The following is a 7,312-nucleotide window of genomic DNA, read 5'->3' as shown; positions in this document are numbered from 1 at the left end:
AAACCGTGCCGTCATCAGTTCTTCCGCAGTATCACACAGCAGAATAATAGTCCTCTGCTGCTGCAGTTGTATGGATTCTTAACACATTTATTGCAACTACATTTCATCTTTTTTCATCAAACAACAGATATTAAATATAGCCTACTGTTAGAGTTATATAATGTAATCTTGTGTTTTATTAAAATTGATTATAATTGATATCTCAAAAGGATATGCACTTGTGCGCAGCGTGAGCTGCAACGCAAGATTTTCATAAAATATAATAACTTGCCATTTCGTTTTTTTCTCACCAAACCCTCAGTATACCTTCAGAATGCTTGGAATATACGGCACGAGATGCATAGGATTATTTTATGACATATATATCCGCTTTTAAAAAAAACAACTAAAGTCACCATTCTCTGCCATTAAATTGGCAAGCCCGAGCAGGACATTGCAATGTTGCGAAATTGCGATGGGTTAAATAAACTCAATAAGCAGACAGACGCGACTACAGTCAAGCGCAGAAGTGCACAGGAAATAAGCAGCAGTCATATTTAAAGCAGTTTAAATTAATATTGAGTACTGATTGATGTTCACTTGGATTTTTCCCCCATAGAGGGAACTTAATACTCAGTCATTAGACGAACTATTCATTAGTCTGTTTGATGAGAGAAATATGAAATTGATAAAATGGGTTATTAATTTGTACAACTGCAGCAGCAGAGGACTATTATTCTGCTGCGTGATACTGCGGAAGAACTGATGACGGCACGGTTTGATATTCGGCTGACCAATCAGCAGAAAGGGGCGTTTAATTCCCGCCCACATGTAGAAATCGAATATTCAAACTGTTTATTCATTTTTCCACCCCTGAACGAAAAAGAAAATTTAAGCTGAATTCTCGTTTTTCGTTTTTTGGAAAAAAACGAAAAAACGAAAAAGGATCAGTTTTCTAATTTTTCTACTTTCAATATTAAATCAAAAAACGAATGATCGAATGATACACGGATTCATTACTCCAGTCTTCAGTGTCCTTTAGTCATTCTATTATGCTGATTTGGCATTTCTTATTATTAGCAATGATGAAAACATTCATGCTGCTTAATATTTTTGTGCAAACCGTGATGAATAGAATGAACAGCATTTATTTGAAACTACATTTTTTTTGGTGTTGATGGCCAACACATCACGGTTAAAAATATAGCTCTGTCTGATGTTGAACTGTATGCATATAGTGCTGATATACAGTATACAGGCAACCTGAATTGGACCCTGGCAATTAGTCATTTGCTGATTCCCCGCCACACTGCCTATCACATGTCTGTTCTCTCCCTGTTCTAATAATAAAATGGCAAAAAGCCAAAAATCTCAGGTTTGTGTCTGTTCCTACAGATGAATCACCTGCTGATCCTTTAGCTCCTTTCTCACCAGGTGGCCCTTGTCGTCCTGCAGCACCAGAAGCACCTGATAGAGGATACAGAGATTTAACAATGAATCAAATATTTGTAAACATGGCACAAATGAATAAAGTTCTTATGGCTCAGTACAAATATACACACCTGGCAATCCATTTTCTCCTCTATCACCATGATCACCTGACACAACACATACACAATTTTACATGAATTCACATTGACTATAATGAAGAACTGGATACTGTAAGTCAGGCTGACATATAATTAGCTACAAACCTTTAATTCCAGGTGGACCAGGAAGTCCTCTATCACCTGGAAAGACATTTTTTTTTAATAAACATTAGGATTTTATTCATATACGTACGGTAATGCTTTGTGAAAACACACCAAGTGTTCATTGTGATACACAAAATGTCACGAAAATATTTTTTTGTAAAGAAAGAGTTGATTACCATGTAAACCACTGGGACCTGTTGAACAAACAAACAAAAAGAGAACAAAGATGCATTACTGCTTAATGATTATGTAAACATTCATATTTAAGTATATATATTTATGCCAATGCATTTCATTAGCCAATCTCAAATTATTCTGTACAGCTAATTTCACTGAATATAATAAGTATTAGCCTTTATATAAATTGCTTTTTGTGTACTGACCTTTAGGCCCAGGTGGACCAACAAGACCAGAATGATGGTGAATGATTTTCCCACAAAATAAAAGTGCTGCCTAATGTTTCATGTACCTGCACTTCCTTTTTGTCCATCTCTTCCTGTATGTCCTGGCATTCCTGGTGGACCTAGAGATGCACATCAAAAAACAATGAAATCTGTTGAGACTTCATTCTGCACAACTGTTAAGATTAGCTCTACAGAGGATCAAACATTATTCTTACCTGAAAGGCCTGGAAAACCATTATCTCCTGAAAAACAGTTTAAATTGTTTAAGTTTTCATGTTTAAGACTGTAAGCAGATCAATATAAACATATAGGTCAACTAATTCACAGACTTTTCACAGCCAGTTTTAAAATTGTACAAACCCTTTGTTCCTGGAGATCCAGTGTCACCTAAAAGTGGTGAAAAGAGCAAATGTGTGATTGATGTAGTAGTGATGGAAAATCAGGCTACTGACTATTAAATCTCCATAGAACGTATAAATAACATTTTCTATACTGGCAGTTCAGTAAAAACTATATATCTGGTGTACCTTTAAGCCCTGGAAGTCCTCTTTCAGCTTTAACTGAAGAAGCAAAGAAGGCTAGATACACAAAAAGTATGTATTAAATGTAATATTATTTGTATTAAACATATGCATATATGCGTGACATTTTATAAACAATGTACATGTTTAGGTGCATGTGTTGTTTGTGTGTCTAGGCAGAACTGTGTTCACACGTACCTTTCATGACTTCAGACTGCAGCTCTGCTCTCAGTATTTGCAGTACAGAATTGCCTGAATTAACTGTAGAATCCGGTGAATTAATATTTGTCTTTGTACTTCCAGCTTCTTCATGTATGCCAGTGTCATCAATAGGAGCGGACTGAGGACTGATGGAGGAGGATATTCCCTCAAGAGCGCTGACACGAGACTTTAGTTTCTTTACCTCCTCAGCTTCAAGGAAAAGAGATTTGCTTCAGATTAGAAGACAATATGCAAAATTTAAGGGGGTCTGAATACTTTCCGTACCCACTGTATATCTAAGTTAGGCAGAAATCCTATTCTTGAGTTGAACTGCACACAAACACTAATCCTCTGTTGATAAATACACATTGATACATAAGATACAATTCCCTTCTCCCAAGTTAAACCAAATCCACAGAGGTAAGAATGCTTATTATTTTTTAAATAACTTCTTAATAAAATTTAAAATACAATTTTACATTTTATTGAAATTATTTGGTGAATCATAATTTGCCTCACATTTTGAAAACCTTCTACTGTACAGTTTTAAAATGAAGCTACAAGCTGTTTCAAATGTTTTATTAGCTATAACTTTACCCCAAGAGAAATAGTGAATAAATGAATCACGTCTTTCATTAAAATGACTAGACTTACATAAAGCAATGAGTCCAAACAGAAGGCCGAGGAGCAACAGGAGGCTGAGCAAAAACCCCAGCAGCCACTTCCACCAGGAACAGCAGTTTGGCCCACTTCCACAAAGACCCCCTCCACAATTACAGTCATCATCCTCATCACCAACAAACTTCACCTTATGAATCTCTGACAGGACACACACAGGAAGAGACTGGTGATTCTCTGTATCATACAGTATGACTGTACATTCTACTCTGTGCACTGTTTTTTTTATAAAAAGATTTTACCTGCATAAGTAGCTTTGTCTTTTGTTGACACTGATGTAGACCCATCTTTAGAGAGGTAAAAAAAAAACGGTTTTGTGATGTCAACAGATATTTTCAATATTTCTTTGAGACAAGCAGTGCCTCAAGATGTAAACATGTGAATTAATCTTAATATGCCTCAAGATGAAAACATGTAAATTAAAAAAACATCAAGATACATGAAAATTAAGCCCTTACAATGTGTGCCAGAGCTAGACTTTACAGGGGCACTTTCAGAATAGCTGGTCATCATAGTTCCCTTCTTCGCTGAAACATCTGAATACGACCCTTAAAAGCAAAGTGAGTATTCAGTTAATCAGAATGTAGTGTTAGTGTAGGTCATAATATTAAGCATGTTATATTTCAATTCGCTTTAATTCCCCTTGCAACATCAAATAAAAATCTAGTGTCCTGTGTTTACCTGCTGTCCCATTAGGGGTGCTGTTTGTAAACTGCTTGCCACTGTCTTTGGTCAGGATAAGTTCTTCGGTTTCTCTTCTCACTGGAATGTTCTCTTTCTCCAGCGTCAGGTATCTCTTTGACACATTCTCATTAAGGGTCCTTGTACCAGTTCCTAAATATGACACAAAATCTTCCTGTTTATCAAGCCACACTGAAAAGCCATAAATCTTTTTCCTGTGTGAGTATAACAAACACCTGAAGTGGAGACTCCTGTGCTGACAGCAAGAGTGCTGATGGGACTTGAGGAATAATTCTTCTGCACTCCATATCCTAAAAATACACACATAACAAATAAACAAAGATGTTTGAATGTCAAGTATTTCTTTGCCACTTATAAGGACACTGTTCATTAAGCAACAATAACTACCTCTTTAGAGAACTAAAGATAGTTCTGATGTTTACAACATTTTCACTGACCCAAACAGAAAAACGCTAGGATCTATTAAATTGGACAAAAGTGTCAGTAAAGACTTTTACCTGGTTGCAATCTATCATCGTTTCCACAAAAATATTAATCAGCACAACTGTTTTCAACAGTGATAATCAGAAGATATCAATCATCAGAAGAAATGTTTCTTGAGCAGCAAATCAGCAAATTAGAATGATTTCTGAAGGATTATGTGACACTGAGTTTTGCTATCATATGATGATAATACATTTTAAAGTATAATTAAAATAGAAATCAGTTATTTATATTAAATTGTACAGTAACATTATTAATAAATGAATTATAATTAATTACTGTTTTACTTTATTTCGATCTAATAAATGCAGCCCTGGTGAGCATAAGAGATGCCTCTCAAAAACCTTACCAAACACTAACTTTTGAACAGCAGTGTATTTAAAGTATATAATGTTATATTTACAATTTTCATCAAATGTTAGTTTTTTAGTTTTTTTTTGAAAACACAATGAAATACAGTGAAAACTCATACTGATTTGTTGATTATTTTCATTCCATCCTAACTGCTGCCTCTAAGCCTCTATTCATGCAATTTCACCAAAACCTCATTTATGTTAACATTGTAACATATTTAAACAGCAGAACACTGTTTACTACTTTGACAGTTCAGCACTGGGCGACAGAGCAAGTGACGATTCTATCAACTGTCCCAAAACTCTCTCACATCTCACATTGGGTTTGTTGTCGAGCTATGCTGTACAGAAAAAAATATAACAAACACCTGTGGTGGAGATGCCTGTACCAACACCAAGAGTGCTGCTGGGACTTGTCAAATAATTCTTCTGCACTCCATATCCTAAAACATAAACAATTGAACATGCTTACAAGGAATGCTATTAACTTGTCATTTGTCAAAGCAATGTCATCACAATTATTTAATATTTTACACCTCAGAGGATACCTGAGTGTGTGTTAACTCCACTGGAAGATAGAACTCCACTCGCAGGAGCTAAATTGTTGTGGTAGCCATACACTGTAAGTCAAGAAATAACATGTATTTAGCTAATATATTTGTTGGAGGACCTTGCCTTCAACTGAATGTTTTGATGTATTAGTAGGCTAGTTTTATTTATAATACATCAGAAAATAGAGTGATATTGGTGATGACTTGATAAATTCTCTTTATTATCAGGTCAGCTTAGTAAATCAGTGTTCAACTGCGCAGACCTGATAAGGAGGATGGTGATGTGCTGTTAACAAGAGTAGCTCCCGTTGACATGATGTTGGTGTTGCTGTTGAAGCCGTAAGCAGTACCAGTGGAGACTGTATAGGGCAGTGTGGAGCTTTTCCATGTGTATGAGGCCAGGTCATCCTCAAGAATAGTGGTGTCATATTGCTCGACTGAGAAAATTGAAAGGAAGTCTTAACGCCTTGGAATTGAACACAAGATCTCTATGCACGGATGAACCGGGGAATTTGTGCATGAATTTTTTTGTGCATGAAAATAAATAGGCTCTGCACACCATAGGTGTGGTAGGAGTGTTAACTACTATAAACTCTTTACTAATAGGCTATGTAAGCTTTACTAATAACGCATGATATGTCAATGCCCTGAGCTCTTCTAATCCAGCTTTCCATACCTTGCTTGGTGGAGATCTTGGTGTTTAAGGTGCTGGCCTTGCGAGGTATAGGGAGAGGGGAGGAGGAGGGGGATGGTGTGGGGCTGATGCTGGCCGATCGTGATCCCTTTAGCAGCTTCTTCACATCATCCAGCTCTGTCCCTGTAGCACCAGCACTGTATTAGTCGAGTCTAAAGGTGCCTTCAGGTTCACTATCTCATACTACAGTCCGCTGTGGCGTTCAACAACCTATAGCTTTTCCTTGAGCCTCTGAGAAGAAAATAAACTGTATAGGCTACATTTGTTTGATTCCTCAAGTTTTAACGGGGCTGTTAAAACATTTCTCAACATATCAGTTTCATTCAGTTAAAAAAAAAATCGAATTATATTATTATTATTGCCTATTTATGTGAATCCTTAAGACAATTGAATTAGAAAGAAATAGAGGGATAACATACATCTAGTGGAGGGAGATGCACTCTGAAGCCTGGTCCTGATTTCCGTCTCTAAAACAGTAACACAGATAGACATCTTTTTAACTAATAATTATCTCAACATTATTTCAACACCAACACATATATTTAGCACATATATTTAAATATGTAACTGATCAATAATGTCCAGGAACCAGAAACATTGAACGCAATTTGGCGATGTTTACTTTCTATTGACGACTTGCCGCACACTGTTCATTATTCCCCTACTACTTTTCAAATTCTATATATATTGAATATTGAATTGAGTGGAAATTATTTTATTAATTACTAGGGGAAAAATGGGAACTATAGGCCTTAGCTACTACAGAACAGGAACACAGCTGTAGGAAACAATTTTCCGCAGTGAGCTCTCTGTTACACAGCGTTGCAACAGAAAATGGTAGGCCCTATTTTTCAGAAATATTGGACAGCTGAATGCTTTGAGTTAAGAATAAGAATCAAGTAGCTGTGAATACATTTCTGATATCGAAAGAAACAGGCCTAAATTAAAGGTGTAACCATTTTCAGCCAATCAGAATCACTCCGTGTTAATCACTAGTGTTCGGGTTTGCTGACATGTCTTTTGTGTGTGTGTGTGTGTGGGGGGGGGGGGGG

The 7,312-nt window shown here is 36.3% G+C and overlaps 1 pseudogene; it reads right to left on the bottom strand.

Annotated features, from left to right (window-relative positions):
- LOC107601793 (collagen alpha-1(XVII) chain-like) overlaps positions 1–7,312 on the bottom strand; it is a 22,315-nt pseudogene that overhangs the window by 11,726 nt on the left and 3,277 nt on the right.

This window comes from Sinocyclocheilus grahami, unplaced genomic scaffold, assembly GCF_001515645.1.
Source record: "Sinocyclocheilus grahami isolate Dianchi unplaced genomic scaffold, SAMN03320097.WGS_v1.1 scaffold313.1, whole genome shotgun sequence".
Classification (NCBI taxonomy): domain Eukaryota; kingdom Metazoa; phylum Chordata; class Actinopteri; order Cypriniformes; family Cyprinidae; genus Sinocyclocheilus; species Sinocyclocheilus grahami.
The sequence above is the reverse complement of the archived record's forward strand: the minus strand, read 5'-3'. Positions and strand labels throughout refer to the sequence as shown.